This window comes from Neolamprologus multifasciatus, chromosome 12, assembly GCF_963576455.1.
Source record: "Neolamprologus multifasciatus chromosome 12, fNeoMul1.2, whole genome shotgun sequence".
Taxonomy (NCBI): domain Eukaryota; kingdom Metazoa; phylum Chordata; class Actinopteri; order Cichliformes; family Cichlidae; genus Neolamprologus; species Neolamprologus multifasciatus.
Genome location: NC_140450.1, coordinates 4,052,448 through 4,073,183, shown reverse-complemented (window position 1 = coordinate 4,073,183; position 20,736 = coordinate 4,052,448). Strand labels below are relative to the sequence as shown.

At 40.2% G+C, this 20,736-nt stretch overlaps 1 long non-coding RNA gene across 2 annotated transcripts in view; it reads right to left on the bottom strand.

The window, feature by feature from the left end:
* LOC146506195 (uncharacterized) overlaps window positions 1–20,736 on the bottom strand; it is a 142,492-nt gene that overhangs the window by 6,345 nt on the left and 115,411 nt on the right. The window lies entirely within an intron of this gene.

Genomic DNA, 20,736 nt, shown 5'->3' with positions numbered 1-20,736 from the left:
GTGATATGTGTAATGACAGCGATAGAGACTGAATACTGTGAATGCTGACAAAATTTAAATTATACAGAATTTATCTATGCAGCAGATAGAAACATTAAGAATTCATTATTAGCAAATTGCATAAACATTAATTTAAGAAGACGTCTGTCAGGAAATGACATGTATAACAAAACATGCCAGAAAAAATGCAAGAAAACCACAAAATCTTTGTTTACTACACCTCTTTTTAAAATCGACTAACATCTGGACTCCGTCCACATGCTGCAACCATACATCTTTCCTTTTGGTGCAAAGATAAACTCAGAATTTTACACATTTCGCACAGCTTACATCGTTTTCTGTTCTGGAAGAATGTAAAATGGATTGTTTGTGAAGGCTCGGTCATCGTAGTCTAAGAGCAGCGGTCTCCAACCTTTTTTGCGCCACGGACCGGTTTATGCCCGACAATATTTTCACGGACCGGCCTTTAAGGTGTCGCGGATAAATACAACAAAATAAAACTAGTACCGGTACCGAAAAAAAGAAGATTTATTCATAACACACGTGAAAAGACCCAGGAAAACTGAGTTAACGATAAAAACGATAACAAAATAACTCTGAAAACCGATAAAAACCCTGAAAACTATACATTTCACACCTGAGCCTCAACTCTCGCGGCCCGGTACCAAACGACTCACGGACCGGTACCGGTCCGAGGCCCGGGGGTTGGGGACCGCTGGTCTAAGGAGCTTGGAAAGAAAAGCGTCTGGACTTCTTTAGGTTTCTTGAAGATGTTTCACCTCCTATCCAAGAAGCTTCTTCAGTTCTAAGAGCGATTGGTGGAGAGTCCCAGATCTTATGGGAGTGTCCCCAAGAGGGTCATGGACCCCCTATTGATCCTCTGCCTAATCACACGAGCCAAGTGTGAAAACAGGTGTGGGTCACAATCAGTCAAGGTTTGAAAGAGGAGTGAAAGAAGCCATCTACGTCCACTGTGAACGACCATCTTTGAACAGAGGCGGTGGCTTACAACACCACCTGTCTGCCATCTATAACCCAGTTTTGAGATCCCTTCCCAGACGCCTTAACGCCCACTCACATCCTGGACCATTTGACCTCAGTAAATCACACTCAAAGTCCTCTATACAACTTGACACAGTGCTTTTTATCTAACATTCACACACATTGATACTTGGGGTTAGTATCTTTCCCAAGAATATTTGGCAGGCAGACTGGAACCACCAACCTTCGGATTAGTAGATGACCTCCTCTACTTCCTGTCACCCAAGGTGATTAAAGCGCTGCCGAACAACTTGCTGAGATCTTTTGATTGTTTCAATTGGCTCTGTGAGTCTTACACACATAAATGATACATTTTTCAATGAATAGCTACTACAATGTTCACAGTGACCACAATCGATTGTTATTTTTACCCTCTCAGCTGAAAAGAATCCCTTTGAGACTGTGGGAACTCAGCTGACGCCCCTATCCACAGCCATTTACGGCACATAAAGTAACAATGTGGTACATCTAATAGATCACCAACACTATGAGCTGTCAGTAAGTGACGAAAGCATGCTCTTAGTTTATATTCAGTGTAACATGCTTGCTGTGCTTGTCCTTCTGTCTGCAGCTGGTGGTGGAAATGCTGATCATGCTGGCATCAAGTGGCATTTGGCTAAGATGCAGAAAAACAAAACTGAGTTGTTCTACCTTGAAATTTGCTTTTTCTCTTTTGGAAAGGGGAGATTTAGACGGCAGGGGGCCAAATGAGAGAAGTTAAAAAAATTTCTCTGCCTGCTTCATCGACACACCAGAGATTAAATGTAACATTTTTGTTGATACATGAACATCTTTGATTTCTGTAATTTATCTTACATTAAGGTCAAACTACAGTGAAAGTATTTGTATCAGCACCAGAAAAAGGATTTCTCTCTCAAGTTGAAACAAATAATTTTTATTAAATTTTTTTTATAATTAGCCTGTAAGCTTCGGCAGTCAGTCCATGTCTTTTTTTTTTTTTAGGAAATTAAAAAGGTAAACTCTTCTGTATGCACATGTATCTTCATTTGACAATAGAAGGGACGACACCTGTAGCATGATAGTAGCAAATAGCTCAGCCATTACTATGATGACTCTTTGAATTCCAAATAAATGTAAATCTTTTTTTAATATTTTGCAGTATATTTTTTAATATAGTGCAAGTACAGAGTAAGGAGTTAGATCAGCGGTCTCCAACCTTTTTTGCGCCACGGACCGGTTTATGCCCGACAATATTTTCACGGACCGGCCTTTAAGGTGTCGCGGATAAATACAACAAAATAAAACTAGTACCGGTACCGAAAAAAAGAAGATTTATTCATAACACACGTGAAAAGACCCAGGAAAACCGAGTTAATGATCAAAACGATAACAAAATAACGCTGAAAACCGATAAAAACCCTGAAAACCATACATTTCACACCTGAGCCTCAACTCTCATGGCCCGGTACCAAACGACTCACGGACCGGTACCAGTCAGAGGCCCGGGGCTATCACCTATGATGAGGTTTAACAAAAGTCTATGACTTTTATTGCTATTTCTTGCTAACAATAATGTGTTTTATGTATTAGTAAAGAAAACTCAGCTGACCATGGTGGCCATTTTTGGGGGAGTTACGACCAAAGCCCCTTTCTGAGGGGTTGTGGGGATTCTCTTGAAAACAAACACTTGTATACATCCATATAGAAACAGACATCTGCACACACAAACACAGCCCTCAGCACACACTCTGGATGTGAAAATCACATCCCTGTTCTACTGGGAAGGGAAACTGTTGTGTGATTATGATGAACTGGTTAAACTGCAATTACGCCGGCGAGCGATGGGAGAAGAGACGACAGCAGTTTAGACGACAATTTGGGAGGCGGCTGCCGTGGCTGCTGCAGCTGGGGCCTGTTTTATGCAGTAATTGATAGACTCTGCCAGTCACTAGTGGGTTCAGAATTAAAACTCAAATTATCATCATTAGGATCTCCCCCTCTAATTGCTGCATCAAAGGCACATCAGCGTTTTTGTTTTTCATTATAAAATTACACTTGTGTTATCTAATTTCATCAGCTGCATTGACAGCGCCCACGAAGGCCTTGCCAGTGATTTGAGGAGGAGGTTGTTTGTGATTTTTATCATCCGAACTCATTCAAACGTGATAGATGTTTGTCAGATGTGACCCCAAATCGCTTCCTGGTGTTGATGCAAACCATAAACACAATTCTACTTCAAATAAATGCAGTATAACCAATTTGAACATATTCTCTTTTGAATTACTTACTTATTAATTACTTGGATAAAATCCAGGCATTCTCTCTCAAACATTAAATGATTTGATCCACATTTAAACACGTGTAAGGAGAGATACAAATGCTGTACTACTAAACACACAGACTCCTCAGGCTGTTACAGTGTGACAATCTTTATATGCAACTCCTTCAACAGCAGACTGCAAGCTTCCAACCAGGAATCTTGAGATCAATTTAGGAGATTTTAGGGGGAAAATGAGAAAACAATGTGTTTATTTTACAGATTTTATATATTTATAATTCCATGTTTTAGAAACTCTCACAACAGATTAACATTCTAATGTCTTAAAAAATGGGGCCAGAAAAACTAACTATGGCTCTTCTTCAGGTTTATAACAGACATTGACCATGTAACCCTTTAAAACCAATCGGAGCGGGCACGCTCTGTTTTGCGTAACTATTGCGTAACTTGTTGGTAGCTCTCCAACCACGTGAGCTAGCGCAATAATTTTTTTTGCATATGAAACCGGAGGAGTTGTACTTACATCTTATGCCATCAGCTTGTCCTCGGTCACAGTTTCCTTCCACATATAGCTTTGCAAAAACTGCATAAAAAGCACTTGCAGCAACAAAAACATAATATTCCAGAAACACGCTTTGCCGATCCGATCAGCTGTTTGTAACACTTCCTAGTGTTCCACTTCGTGGAAATGTAGTTTTTTTTACCATCATGGCCTCATGAGCCTATACTGGTGTTTAAAAGTTATCTTTGACTTCATGACTTTCTGTGTTGTTTCTGGGATGCTTAGGACTCATATTGCACTGCTGGAAATAGTTTATTTTGATGCATATGCTGCTTTTTTGCAAATTTGCAGTATAATATTAATTTTCGTTTTTCCTGCAGTATATAAAAATTGGTGTATTTCAAAAATAAAACTATGAAAACACTCAAAATAAATTTCCTGTGGTGGGAAACTATTTTGCGCAACTTTTTTGTATTTACAGTTTTGAGGGATAAGCCTCTTAAATTTCTCTAACTAGAAATATATGTTAAAAAAACAAAACGATTTTCAATTTTTTTGTAGTTTATTGCACTTTTTTGCAATTTATGTAATTACTATGCACTTAATGCATACATATTATTAAAATCTGGGCTATAATGGTTGTATTGATGTATAGCAACTTGAAATGCTCCCAAAAATGGCTCCACAGCATGTAAAAATATAATATAAGCTCTGGTGGACTTGGTTCTATGGTAGGTCTTAAAGGGTTAAGGAGTCATTACACAAAATTACTGGCAGCTGACAGTGCCCAACTTAGCCTCCTATACTTCTGAAAAAGGTGATTTTCAATAACATTCCTGTGTTTTTAAATGTACTCTAAGAAGTATGTAGTACAATAAAAACAAGTGGAAAGATTTTTGTTATGTAGGCGCAGAAAATGGATAATAGTTATTGATTTGTAAATAATATCAATACATTTTAACATTTAATATTACACTAGACTACATTTCTAACTAACTAGGCCACTCATTCTCTTTCTCTTGACAATACATTCTTTAAAGCCGTAACGCATTTTGGGGTCAACTTGAAAGAAAGGCAGCTTTAAAAATATAAGAGTGGGGTTAAAGGTCAAATTTCCCAAACAACGACAATAACATTTAAACTTTTTTCATGATAAAATACATTTTATGAAAGTTCAGGTCCACAGTAATGTGATATTAAGAATTCCCATATATTATTCCCTGTACGTTGCCTACATGTTGTCAATAAAAACAGGACACTGGCGTAAATTCTCGACCGTCTCACACTTCTGTTTAATCAGTTTTCTGTTTAACGTTTATTCAGCTGTGTAAAAACCAAGGAGGAACCCACCCGATGGATTAATAAAATTTTATTTAATCTAATAATCTAATAACTTTGATCTCAGCCAAACCGATTTACTCCAGAACAAATAAAACACAGAAAAAAGGCAAACAATAACATTTCTAAGTTATCCGAGAGACTTATATATCATGTTTAACCTGAGTAGCGAAAGAGCGGGGGTCTGAAAACGATGAAGCCGGGAGTCCGCTGCTCTCGCCGGCTGGAGTGACCATTGAACCCCCCGGCTTGCTATCAAACTGGTGGGTAACAGACGTCTCCGAAAACGTTGGCACACTTTTGCAAATATGCGATGTCACAGCTACTTTCTCGCCTTAAAATATGTTAAAATTGTATTTTGTGGCCCAGAAAGATTAATAAGAGTAATTTTAAAACTTAGTAGCAGCCGCCATTGTTGGCAGCTGAAATTTGGCTGGGCCGCGCTATGAATTCTGGGATATGGTGGGCCACAAAGGACACACCCGACCCATCCTTCAAATTCGGGGAAATGAAGGACGCATTTGTCGGCCGCATTTGAACGAGTCGACGAATTGGGACAGCCTTTGTCGCCTGGCTGTGACGTAATCGGCTTTCAAATGCGGCCTCCGGAGGATGCAGCCGACGTTTTGGGACACAGCTTTAGACCTTCAGATCTATCTATAGACCCTGAGGAACAGGTCAGAGGTCAAACGTGACATGATATTTTAAATCTTTACACAGTCCCTTCTATATGTTGACAATACATACACATTGTAAGAGTCATGGCTTCTAAGGTGTAAGGCATTTTTGTCCATTTTCAACCAGTAAGTCACTAAGTTGACCTTGAAGGGTTTGGTGGATTGTTAACATGACTCCGCTCTACACTCCTACAAAGTTTTATCAGATTTCATTGAAATCAGTCAGTCACTGCTTTTAATTAAACTGCTGTTGTTTGTCAGCAGCAAAATAAACACTTGAAGTTTATTAAAATATTGAATTTCTAAATGTTGGCTATTAGAGTGCTGACAGTGTAACACAATCAAATTAGCTGTGCTGTGAAACTAAGTGGCACTGTCCAACTAAACACCCTTCTGCTGTCCAGAAGGTAAAACGATTACACATCACTCTGACAACATGAAAGCTAAACAGTTTTGAAAGCCTTCTTTATCAGACAATGTACAGAGTCTCCTTGCCCCCAGCTTAGTGAGTCTGTGTGTACTTCATAGGCGCCCGTGTCGAACATACATGCTGAAGATATTTGCTGAGCAGGCTAATGTTTCCCTTAAACCTACGACAATTGGATGCATGTGTGATTTCTGTGGGTGTGTTTGTGTGTGTCCTTGACGCCAGCAGTGTCCCGCTGTTATCCAGCTGTAACACAGTCAAACACCGAACAATCAGCTTTTGCAGGGCTGCCAAGCAGTTAGCAAGATGTCAGTTAGCCTACAGTCTGTCACACAGTGGAGCTTAAATGGTCAAAAATGGCATCTTGGTACAAACTACATATCCAGCAAGTTGCATATAAGAAAATGTGCTTCTAAAGTATAGATGCTTTGCTATTTCAATTGTAACTTAATTGCAGTAACAATGTCTGTGCAGCTTAGGAGTTTGGGATGTGCAGGTGAGCTAGAAAAATGTCCCAGCGACATTATGTACTGTTAACTCACCTCTGAGAGTCACATTTTGACGCAGCATCACTCCGTTACCAAAAACACCAAGAGTATTTTCCTCACTAAAATCTGGCCCAATTAGAGAATATTAATGATTGTTAAATGTGCATATGCTGGAGCTGGAAAATGGGAAGGTTAATAGACAGGCAGCATCACACGATTGCATTTATCAGTTTCTATTTATCTCTCCTTGGGAGGTGGCAGGTTTACAGTAAATACCTTCTGTCCCCCTAATTTCCTAATGATGGTGATAATGATGGAGAATGGCGCAGTCATTAGCAAGGACAGGCTCTGTGCATCACTCTGTCAGCTACGTCTCTCCCAGGCCCACAATGAGAAGTGATGGGGCCCAGCTGTTCCCCACATCCTCTCCCCAAACTGAACCTCTCTCAGAGACTGAGAGAAGAGAGGGGGAGAAAGAGGGAGGAGCAACGGAGAGGAGGTAAGAAAAGAAAACAGTGCACAAAACAGAGAAAAGAAGAAAAAACACCTGAATATCTGCCAACCAACAGAGGACAGAGGGTGTCACAGGCCTGTTTAAAGAAATCCTCCCAAAATCATCCTCGTGTACCACAAGTTTGGTCCCAAGTTTCAGATTACAAACGTTTTAGGATCTGTTGATCAGTCTGATAACAGTCGAACACTAAAAAGCAGATAAAAAAGTTTGCTGCTTTGACAAGGTGGCAGTTTATCATCTGACTGTTACGCGTACGAGTAAATAATTTATACTTGCAGGCTTGATGTCATTTCTTTAAATGGGGGTGCACATCACACATTTTCACATTTCACATTTTAAACTGCAAATGAAGCAGAGCTACTCTGTGAAAGTTCACCCAACACAGCAAGTATCTCCCAGGGCTTTTTAGTAACGAGGCTAATCCATTAGCATACACTTACCAGCCACCTTATTGGCTAGACCTTGTTGGTGTTGGGTTGAACCCCCCTTTTTATAGATTCATAGATTCAACAAGGTCCAAATGTTGGTCCATGTTGACAGCATCACACAGTTGTTGCAATCAATGATCAATGATGTGAATCTGCCATTCCACTACATCCCAAAAGATTAAACTAATAGACTGAGACTGAGATCTGGTGAGTGTGGATGCCTTTGAGGACAGTGAACTCAGCAACTCAGTGAACTATCATCGCCTCACTCATCATCCTGTAAAACAAGAGTTCTTCCTTCTCTTTCATTCCAAATGACGCTCATAAAAGGTCATTTGATAATTGGGGTTCGTTCTCTAATATTGCAGCATCTTTTACCTTACAGTATAAAGAACTCTGAGAAGAGCCTTACTGTGAAGAGCTGCAACATCAAATTGAACAGAACAAACTTGGGTGAAAAGGACTATTAAAGTGGTCTCAGATGAAAATGAAACTTCACCCTCTAGATGCTGGTGTTAGCTCAAGCTCAGCTGCCTTTAAATGTAGATTTCCTTGAATCTGTTTAATGAAATGCTGTCTGTTATTTCAGAAATGCTTGGACATGCGAATGGTAGGAAAACACAAATGGAGCAACGATTTAGTTTAAGGACCAAGCATTTAAACAAAATAAACAAGATTCACGCTGTTAAAAATGGTTTAGACAAACCAAGGACTAACCAAAGGAAACATTTACAGCCAGAGAGACTTATAACCAGGGGTGCACATAAGTGGTCTGCATTCGCTGTCAAAATAAAAGACGCGCACCAGATAAGAAGTTGCAACGCGCGTTTGCGTACATATAAAAGGCTGTTTTTGTCCGCTAGAGTGGGATTTTCACGGCATATTCTGCACCACATCTCTGTGCGTTCATCATTTGTTTGAAGCCAGCTCACCTCCTGCAACCACTTTTCCGAGAATACGCGCTTCTTTTGCGGTTCGAACTCCTTCTGACATTTCTTTGGAGGTGGAGAAACACCAAAGTAACTGCTTAAAGGAGCTTCTAGACATCTTTAAGAGGTCTAAACAAATGTCTGTCCTCCTCCAGAAAATCTTATGTACGCAAACACGCGTTGCAACTTCTTATCTGGTGCGTGTCTTTTATTTTGACAGCGAATGGGCACCTGCGGACCATTTATGTGCACCCCTGCTTATAATGGACATAAATATACAGAACCATCAGTAAATACAGCAAATATTTATAATTTTTAGATCTTAGAATGACCTCTTATTCTGTACACTACTGCTATATCCCTTTCTTTACTTGCAGTTTTTTATATTTTGCATCCTCCTTTTGTCTGCTGTCTTAATTAGCAGTCCACACACCACATGCACTGCCATCAGCCTTGTGAAACATGTTACAATTAGAGTTGATAGTTAAATATTCCTCTTTTCCAATAGATTAATTTGAGAGCAAGGCTTATCAGACAGGCCTCGGTTGTGCTGCGCACCAATTGCTTTCAATAAAAAGAACACTGGCACAAAGTAATCCGCGAAACACCCGTACTATTATCAGAATGAAAGTTAAACACTCAGAACCCACTCAATAAATTCACAGGAGACTGCAAATGGACATTTTCATTTGACTTCCAACTCTTTTGAACCGTCTTTCTTTTTTCCTCTTAATCCTCTTGCAGTGTATTGAATCCTTCAGAGGTACATATTGGCAATTAGACACCAAGGAATGGCTGATTATGTACTGCATAAACCTCAAGTTGAATAAATTATATCCTCCCCCCTCGAAAAAAATCAGTCTGTGATTTAAAAATGCTCAAAATTTCAAAGTCACCTCTGATGAATAGTGCAGGGTGATTAATTCATGATGGGAGACGCCACCTTGTCAGGCCAAACTCTTCACTGGGTAATGGCAACACATGCATAATAGAAAGGTGGTTCTCTGCCTCCCCTCGTTGTCTGAGAGACTTCAAAGGAATTAAAAATGGGGCCATCAAATTACATCTGTTGAGTTGCTTTGCTCAAACGTTGGATTCGAAGCAGGAGAGTACATCATTTCGCTTGGATTGTGTCTCCGATGTAGTGAAACGCCGGAACGAATGAAGTTGACTAGTTTGGAAAAGACTGTGAAATATTTCATCTGAAATTTTTAAAAACTGGGGGGATTTGGTGTGTTTTTTTCTGTAAAAGAGCTTGAATACATATTAAGCTTCCCTGAGGCAATATCTGTCAATTCATTAAACATTTTTCCTGCATAAGTAAAGACATTCAGTCTTTGAAACTGAACTACAACAAAGCCTGATTTCTTTCCACCTGGCATCTCCTCTACATATTGTTGGATGGCTGTGAAAACAAGTTAAACGTGAGTTTCAAAGTCACTTTTCAGGGGAAATAAGTGGAAATTGCAGCTGTGGTGAAGCAGACTCGTGGCCTAATTACTCCTCTGTACATGTCTCTTTTACTGAAAGAGTGAACAGTCAGTTCAGCAGCAGAGTGACCTTTTCTCTAAACCCTCCAATAACTCTCCAGCTGACAGGCCGAATGAGCAGATGATCCCGGACTCCTTCATGGTGTGTTGCGACTGCACTCGGTGCAAAATGACAAGTGAATCAAGCTCTATTTTTACCTCCGGGTGGGGAACTTGTGTCACTCTCGACCACTGCACCCAAGAAAATCCGCCATGAAGTTTGGTTTTGGGCAATCTGACCGCTGACACCGCGGAGCTGTCACTGTGATGCCCTTCCCTTCCATCAACCAATCCCCTGCCTCGACCTCACACTACTCCTCACACCTGACTGGCACCAGGGGTAGCGTGCCAGGCCAAAAGCATGATTGACACCTCGCCCGATCTTCTGTAAACACCTTGAGATCTCAGCACCTCCAGCAGGGAAGATCAGTGACTTGTGTGAAAGAGGCCTCTCCTCCTGGCCTCAGCTCAAGTCCGCTGGCACTCGCTATGATGCAGCTCGACTTGTCAGAGGGAGTAACAAGATGCTGAGTGACTTAGCACCTCTGGAAATGTCAGCCCCCGAGCTGGCGGACGCCAGGCTGAGTGGAGTGGGGAGTGCACAGACCCCAGTGCGACTGGCTCAGCTGCTGCCTGTAAGAAGCAAAGGACGGCACATACGCTCGACGAGACGAGACAAGCAGCAGAGATGAAGCCGCGCCCTTGCGATATGTTCTTGCCCCATTCCCCCATATTTCTGCCACACGTCTTACGCTTGCTTCTCTTTTTCGAGAAGTGCATCTGCTATCGTCCAGCTGCTGCTGTGCCTGAAACGGACCTTTGCTGCCCTAATGCTCAATGTGCAGTGGAAACGACAAAGTCCATCCGCGATGATGATGATGCGGGCAAAAGCAGAAACCAGAGCACGCCTAACTGCCCCGTTATTGCTCTGGTGAATCATGCTACAGGAGACAAGGCACCAAAGAGACACCCAACGCAGGGAGGAACTCGGTCACAGCGCAGTTTGTCAGACTGCACTTACTTACAATGCCGACAAACACATTTTTTCTCTCCCCGAGGAAACTCGAGGACGTATACTGCAACATATTTAGTGTTGCATATTTATTGAAGTCAAGCAGAGAGTCAGTTTGCTGAAGCATTAAGGAATCACGAGGCGCAGAAAAGAGAGCTTTTGCAAAAAGTGAGCGAAGAGAGTTAGGTTGGAGCGTGATGATGCTCAGTTAAATCTAATGGGCTGTTTACACGCTGCCTGCTGAGATTCACACTGCTACATTGACTCGTGATTTATATTTTCTGATTCATAGAGGCGCATGCATCTTACTTTAATCAAGGTTCTCCCTATCATTCCCTCCTCATCCCCTCCATCTCCCTGGCTGCCGTCCTTTTTCTCCCCACAATGCACATTAACAGCAAAAAATATAATCAGTTTTATGACAGACTATGTTTTTAGCACATGATGGGTGAATATAGCATTTTCAAAATGGCCCGTCCCCATCCTCAATCTCCAAATAGATCCGCTGGGACGGAAGGCAATATCAACTGAAAGGACACAGTCTCAAGGGTGCGAGTGTCAATGAATGGCTGCAATCTGACGCCTGCTATTTTTCATGTTTGTTAACAAAATACAATTTGTTGTATTCTTCCCATGAAGGTGGCATTCCCATGAAGGTGGTACGGATGCCCCTCCGGTGGTCCTCCTTGGGCTCTTGCACTCTGGGGCCTCTGGATGTCTGGGGCCTGGATCTCCTCCATGCCTGCTTCATGCCCTGGGGGACGGGGCTATGGCTCTCTACATCCTCTAGCAGACCATTACATGGGGAAACCATTTGAATACAAGCGCGCCGATCCACACAGGTGTGCACATGGGTGTTCACTATTCGTAGACTTAAATCACACCTTTCTTGGCTGCTACTTCAAAGCACATTGTGCGCTGTCTGTCCTGCGTGCTGCACAACAACATTCAATATTTAGTATTTACTGCTGTTTTCACTTAGCTAGATTAATGCGATGGTGTTGTGTATAGTATGTTGCATTGTTTTGTTTTGTTTTTTGCTTGTTTTCTATTCTTTTTCTCTCAACAGGTGATCCCAGAGATATTTTTTCTTCCCCCCTTTCTCACTGTCCCTCTCCCCTTCTGTTTTTCTTTTCCTTCCTCTTTCTTTCTCCCTCTCCTATCCCTCACTCATGTCTGTCCCGTCTGTAACAACTGAAAATAAAATAAATAATAAAAACAAAGGTCGATCAAATGGACCAATACGGCAATGCCATGATGATCCATTTGGCAAAATAAATCCATTGGGTATCCTTGTTGGTCTTCAGACAACAATTCTGACGGCTAAAGAACCAAATGGGACAGGCGAAAAAAAAAAAAAAAAAAAAAAAAAAAAAAAAAAAAAAAAAAAAAAAAAAAACCAAAATACAATTTGAGCGAGTGAGTACAGAGATAAGGACATAAGCACATTATTTGGCTGAGTTGACGAATAAAGTTAGAAGTCTGCAATGTGAGGAAAAGAGTTTCTTAGTGTAAGTGTGGTTCAGTGCTGAACACAGATAATTGATTTCTAGATAAACTAAATATACATAAACTATATACATGTCCGATTTACTTAGCTTTATGACTGTGGAGTGTCATAAACATGTAGGACTAAGTTAATAAAGAAGAAGTAGATTAGGGTATGCTGACTGGCCAAAGATGTTGGTGACTGAGTCATCACATTATTCATTTATTTATTTTAATTTTGTTAGTTTAATGTTGCATCACATGAGTAATTTATTATGGAAAATAATTAACTTGAAATGTGTAATTGTTGAATACATCCAGTTTGCTGACTCGTCGTAGTGGAGGTTTGGCCTCCACTAATAAATTAATTCCCCACCTTTAACTCCAGTATCCAAATGGAGGACTTTTTAAATAAAATCATCCCATTACCTATGATAGAGCAAACTATTCATTGACGTACCAGGTTGTAAGCACGTGTTGTGTTTTAACATGGCACTCTCTGGGGATCAACTCACTCCTGGAGTCCTCAAGTGGTCATTAGAGGAACTGCAATTTTTGGCAATTTCTTGTTGTATATTTTTGCATTTTTTCTCTCTGAGGTTGCTGTTTAGACACAGAGAGTAATGGAGATTCTGATGATTCTCACTGTGAAGTAGTATAGAACAACGCACCATATGACAGCAAGTAATGACAACACCTGAGCCAACATGCTAGTTAAACTAGCCAGGTGCTTTGGGATTATTTTACCCCCTCACCAGCACTATCACAGATTACAAGTTGTGCATCCTGATGTTGTGCCGAACATACACTTCCCCAAATATATCAACGTCAGCTGGACCAAAACAAACCTGTTGCGAAATTTGAACCAAAAACTTTGCAAACCCTAAACTAGAAGCGTCCTCACACCTAAATTCTAGGGGTGCAACGATACACAAAATTCACGGTTCGGTTCGATATTTTTTCGATACAAAAAAATGTTCATGCCTTTTTAATTTGTCATTTATTAAAATTATACATATATGTTTTAACTCAAAAGTACAGTTTTTAAATTTAATGTTGCTGAAACAACAAAATAATAAAAATAAATAAATCTCTGATCGAGAAATCACTCATCTTTGGAAAAGAGAGTTTATTACAGAGAAATGTCTCTTTCCAAAATAAAAGCTATACTATACGCTTCTTCTGGGCTATATTCTCAGCAGCATATTAAACATATCAGGTCCCCATAAGGAGAATCATGTGCTAACGGCTGTCTAAATGACTCCGGTAAAGTTTGTAGCATGTGTGCTTGTTGTTTTTGTCTGCTTCCACTTGTCTTTGTACTAGGATGATGTCGGCGTAAATGTGCAGTCATATTCGTTGTGTTCCCACTAGTGCTGTCAGCGTTAATCTCATTAAAATGACATTAACGCCATAACGCGGCAAATCTCCGTTAACGAGCTACTGCGGATCGCCCCGTGCGTGGAGCTGGACAGCGTCAACACATTAACAAGCTAACTGCGCTAACGCACTAGTTCCCACCAATTGAGCATTGCGTGGCACATTCAACATACTGTTTTACTTTAGTCCATGACGTGCTTACCTTCAGGGTCATACGTCACATGAAAACCAAAATAGTTCCAAAGGCCAGATCTGAATGAGGGTGGGGGAGGTTCAATTTGCCATGTTGCAACGAGCTTAGCTTCTGTCTTGCTAGCTTGCGCTGCACTCAGTAGATCTGCACTCGATAGTGCAGCCTAGGCGGAGTAGTCAAGCGCAGATCCACTGAGCGCTCAACACAGACAGCATCGTCAGCAGAAAAGTTGATAAAATAAATAAAAAATGTTGTACTGTTCGATACATGAACCGAACTGAAAGCACTGTATCGAACGGTTCAATATTGATACGAGTATTGTTGCACCCCTACTAAATTCGTCAGGTTTTTTCTTTATGCAAATGACATCTCCTTACCAACTTTAATGAAATGTTACTTGGAAATTTTTCCTTGATCTACTTTTGTCAAGGGAAATCACATCCAGCCCTGCACTTCAAAGTGCATTTAGTGTGGAACCAAACTTTACTCGATGAACGAATCCTCTGGGCAAAGTTCTGCCTCAGTCTCTCAGGAGTTAAGTTTCAGCTTTATTTATTGCTAGCTGCTATTAGCCGATACAGAAAAGGGCTAGAAGCCACAGGTTTGGTAGATTAAGACTGGGGATTTCTCTTGACCTTTCAGCCAAATGCCATTCTGTTTGAGGTATACAAACATAATTAGATCTGATCGTCCTGTGTCCTTCTAATCTTTGGCTCGCCATTTTTTTTCCTTGGCAAATCGTTGTTGTTCATTAGCGCTGTTTAAGATGTGGGGGGCACAGGCTAATGACAAGAGGTAGTGAGGTTGAAATAATCCTGTTGTTTCTGATGCTTCCACATGATGCCCACAACTGTTGCTTTGCTCCCTTTCAAGGAAGCCCCCTATTAATGAGGATGATGGCATACCAAAGGTCCATTTTAGTGATGTACATATATCGTTGGGGAGGAAAACTGCGTTCTCTCCCCGCTAATGTAGGAGCCAATTCACAGTGACATTTGCCATTAGCTCCATGCTGAATTCGACTGGCGACAAAAGCAGAAGAAAAAGCTCAAATCATTCCCAATTAACGGAGGCATCAAACAGTGAAAATCCTAGCAGGAGATTTTACGGGCAGTGCACGGAGAAAGGTCAGGCTCCAGTGGAACAAGGCAAAGTCACAGGATTTATTAGAACTAATGAGCACTTTCGTTAGACTGAATTAACGCTGGTACACAAGGAAAATAATAAATAGTCTGAGCATAACATTTGGTTTGTGACACATATACACACACATAGCTGACTGAATGACCCAGACAGAGCCCTAAGATTAATAATGTCACCTTAAATATGGTAAATTTCTCAAACAGAGCCATTGCTGTACATCAGAGTTAACCATGCAATTTGTTATTATTTTTTTTAAACAATATTAAATCTACAAAAGAACCATAGTTTTGGAAATGTAAGGATAAATAAATACAAATCAATAAAATAATGGTCTAAAAAATACAGCTTATATGTAATTTATTATTTTAGATTATGGTTTTACAAAATCTTCTCCTACAGTTTGATTTACTTTTTATTTAAAATCAAGAGCAGGTAATAACCTGCTTCTAACATACTCTCACTTTTACCATAAGAAATAGCTCGTCTTACAGTGACTGTGCTAATAATTTCTGATACTGTAAAGGATTCATGCAAATCAGTAATAAATATAATTGTTGTGTTTGCTTTCTTGGTGTCTGTCTCCATCTACCAAAAACACCTGAGCCTCCTTTTACAATTCCTCACATTACTAATGAGCTGAGAGTTGTTGAACAGAGGAGAGAGTGTTTATTGAGATATTTAGATGTGTTCTCTTACCCGGTCTTTCTCCCTGTTTGAAACGATGGAGGTCTGGGTGGAGAGCTGTAACATAGATTGGCTGTGACAGCACCAAAATGAGGCTAACGAATATCCTAATGAGGAAATGCCAGCCATGCTCCCTCGTTCCAACCACACCAGATCACTCTGGCCCCAGGAGAGACGAGCCAAAGCTCAGCAAAAACTCACCAATTGACTGACCCCTGCTGAAGCACCAGCTCAGTATGCATTTTTTCACACTTATTTTGTGCCTTTATCTGAAATTTGTAATTTAAATTAATTTAAATGTTACTTTAGATTTACTGGTCAAACTGTATACATATGATCAATGCACTGTAGCTTCTGAGAGGCCATTCTTTGGTATGCAAAGTTATGTTTGAAGACTTGGCGTTAGGTTGTCTTCTAGATGTTTTGAAATCAGACATCAGGGACAAAGATCTGAATTAGAAGCCAGTGACATGGTAACGCCTTGTCAGTCATAAGAAGCCTTAACGTTAACCATACAGTGTTTAATTGCCAATTTTATTCAACAATCTTTACAACAACAACAATCTTTATTTATAGAGCACATTTAAAAACCAGCGGTATACCAAAGTGCTTAACATAAGAGACAGAGAAGTAACACGAGTATTATAAGGCCTTAGCAAAGTATCAAATATCCTCACAGGTAGGGATGGGTATTGATAAGATTTTCACGATTCCGATTCCATTTTCGATTCTGTTTAACGATTCGATCCTTTATCGATTCTCTTATCGATTCTTTTTAAAAAAGGAGAACACTAAGGTCGATTAGCTTAGAACTTTGTTTTATATCTTCTCTTTGAACAAGATAGAAATTTAGGAGTAACATGGCCTTACAAACCCAGCAGTGAGATCTTAAGAGATCCACAGCCTACGGCTCTTCAATGGGGTGTCACAGGGTCCCCAGGAAAAAAAATTGTAAATGTAAAATAATAAAATAAATATTCTTCTGTAGCAATAACAAAGTATAACATAAATTATTCTGTAGCAATTACACAAGAATATCCAGTAATGTCCCTGCCTACAATTAAACACATTCACTTACCGAAAATCATCTGCTGTGGCAAATGGGTGCAAGCCTTTTACCTCAAACTTAGTCACTGCTCGGTGACATTCGTCTATCCTGGCCTAAAAGGAGACGCTAACGGTAGACTGCAGCGAGAACTGCCAGCATCTGAGCCAGACTCTGTCTCTCTCATCATGGTCACCTAAACGCACAGTAATGGCAGGTTTTGTAATAAGGCAGATCGCGCTAACATAATATGCACTGTTAGTTGATTATTTACCTGCCGCATTAACGGGAGAGGACGTGCAAACGTTACCGCTGCTGCTAGGTTGAGATTCACGAGTCCGGAGCGGAATTAAAAACACGACATTCATTTAAGGTCATCGTGTGTTTTGTGAGCAAATGCTTTTGCATATTCGTAGTGTTTCCTCTCTTAAATGAAATATCTACTTTGCAAGTATTGCAAGTTACCCTGTTGTCATCCGTTCTCGTAAAGTATAACCAAACTTTTGAGCGTTTGAGCCGCCATGTTTCCCGCCAGGTAAATGACGCTCCGCAACGTGGTGACGTCATTCGGGGAAACTGGAATCGATAAGGGAATCGTTTGCAAAAATGGCAAACAATTCCAAGGAATTAAAACAGTGGGAACCGGTTCTCAACAAGAACCGGTTTTCGATACCCATCCCTACTCACAGGTCAATGCCACTAATACACAGGGGTAATATAAAATGCATATCAAAATAAAAACATAATAAAAGCACAAGCCATAAAAATATGTATAAGAAAAAATAGAATATGTCTAAAAGTCAGGTGCAAGCATTAACAAGCAGGAAAGGCAAGATTAAACAAATAGGTTTTTAACCGTGATTTAAAAGATTGGATGGAATCAGACGCCCGGATCACAATCGGAAGGTTATTCCACAACTCTGGTGCAGCCAGGGCAAACGCCCGGTCACCTCTAGACTTCAGCCGAGATCTAGGCTGCACCAAGAGTAACTGAGTAGATGATCTTAATGCTCTGGCAGGAACATACGATTTAAGGAGTTCCGGTAGCTCGGTGCTGTGAATTTTGTTCTAGGTCAAAGCATAACTTGCATTAGTGTGGACGTAGCCTGAGACCATATGTTCATCAGGCAAGTGTTTTGTGCAGTTTCTGAGACTTTTATATAATCCAACTTATTTTTTCACCCTCTGCAGGCCTTTTAAACAGAAGGGGGGGATCTATAGTTAAAACAGGGCTCCTAAAAAAACCTGCTGTGCCTCTAAAAATGGACCAAGACTTCCATGTTAAAATGCCCAAGTATAGTAAGGGCGACATTATCCACAGACCAAAACCCTTGTAAAAAAAACAGAAAGGTTTTAGTCTGTGGCTAATGTCGCCCTTACTAACAGTGTGTGGGGTAAAACTTGACTGCACATGTGCAGTTAATGCCTTAAAGAAAAAACATAAGACTTACAGTGTGGTATAGATCATCCAAAAGGTTTGCACAGTTTTGATGAGTGAAATTCTAGTATTTTATTAGTCTCCTACTTATCACTTATTAAAATGTTTCTGTATTTTTGCTATGCATCTGTACAGTTTATGGTACTGCTAAGCCAGTGTTTGACATCACGATGTCTACAGACAACCGTAACTCATGGCACACTAAAGTACTCCGAGTCACCTTAGCAACCTCTGGAAGTTTTAAAACCCTGTTTATGACAAGCACTTTCCAAATCAAACTCTCTTTCTCTCTCATTCTGACAAGGCTTTCTGAATTCAAGACAAGGCCTGATTGTGACGAGTGGCAGCACTGCATACCGTCATCTGAAAGGTCTCAGTGGAAACTATATTCCATTAGAAAACAACAGGGACGGGCCCCTCAGTCCCCCAGGTCCTAAAACAGCATATGACATAGAGCCTGAGGGCAGAGGAAGTAACTCATCCTTAGATAATCCACTGGACAAGCTGCACAAGAGACAGACTCGCTTAATGTGAGTGAGATATTAACAGAATCCACTGCAGGACCGGTACATATTACATTAATAATAAAGACTTAATAACTGAGAGCAAATTCAGACTAGCGCACAGCCTGATTATTCAGTGTGTTTTTGGTTTTTTACATTAATTCACAAAATAGGAAATTTTAATCAATTTGCTATAATGATTTGTTTATATGTAAATTGGATAAATGTTTGACTAACACCATTTTAAGAAATCTTTATAGCCCTGAAGAGCGCACTGAGTGTCCAACTCTAATAAAAATATAATGTACTTATTTTTTTGTTAGTCTTTTACAACTGGCTACTTATTATGGGCAGTAATATCCATCAAGTACCACAACCAGAAACTAAATGAAGAACATATGAATAAATCGTGTTTAGGAAGTACTTACTAGGACTACAATTTGTAACAAGAACAGTTTGCGCCCAGGTATCTGCACCAAGGCAAACAACAAACAACAAAACTTTCACAGCATGGCTGAATTGATTCCCTGGATCCAGACGGACATTTGAACATTTTTACTGCTTACCTGGGTTTGCTTTTGCGGGGGCAGCATCCTAAGAAGAGCAGCCCAGACCTACCTTTCCCAGCCATCTCCAACTCATCTAGAGGTACACCGATGTATTCCCAAGCCAGCTGAGAGATATATCTTTCCCCACGGCCTCCTGTCAGAAGGAGGTTGTCAGAACCACCTTACGAAACACTCAAAACTTCCTCCTGTGGGCCTACCACAAGCAAGAGGTGACATGGGGTCATGTGCAATGGTGGTTTGATCCCCAGCTTTAAAAACTAGTCTCTAAGTACTTTAACCCTTTAAAGCCGGTCGGAGCAGGCATAACTATTTGCGTAACTATTTTTAAATCCCGGTAGCTCTGCAACCACGTAAGCTAGCGCAATATTTTTTTTTGCACATGAAACCGGAGGAGTTGTACTTACATCTTATGCCATCAGCTTGTCCTCGGTCACGGTTTCCTTCCACATAAAGCTTTGCAAAAACTGCATAAAAAGCGCTTGCAGCAACAAAAACATAATATTCCAGAAACACGCTTTGCCGATCCGATCAGCTGTTCATAACACTTCCTACTTGGAATAGATGTCAGTGCGAACCACCATGACCTGCCCGAAACCGGAAGTGACGTCATTTTCGCGGAAATGTAGTTTTTTACCATCAGGGCCTTATGAGCCTATACTGGTGTTTTTAAAAGTTATGTTTGACTTTATGACTTTCTGTGTCGTTTCTGGGATGCTTAGGACTCATATTGCTGCTGGAAATAGTTTATTTTGATGCATATGCTGCTTTTTTGCAAATTTGCATTATAATATTTATTTTCATTTTTCCTGCAGATTATAAAAATTGGTGTATTTCAAAAATAAAACTATGAAGACACTCAAACTAAATTTCCTGTGGTGGGAAACTATTTTGTGCAACTTTTTTGTATTTACAGTTTTGAGGGATAAGCCTCTTAAATTTCTCTAACTAGAAATATATGTTAAAAAACAAAAACAATTTTCAATTTTTTTGTAGTTTATTGCACTTTTTTTCAATTTATGTAATTACTATGCACTTAATGCATACATATTATTAAAATTTGGGCTATAATTGTTGTATTGATGTATAGCAACTTGAAATGCTCCCAAAAATGTCACTACAGCATGTAAAAATATAATATAAGCTCTGGCGGACTTGGTTCTATGGTAGGT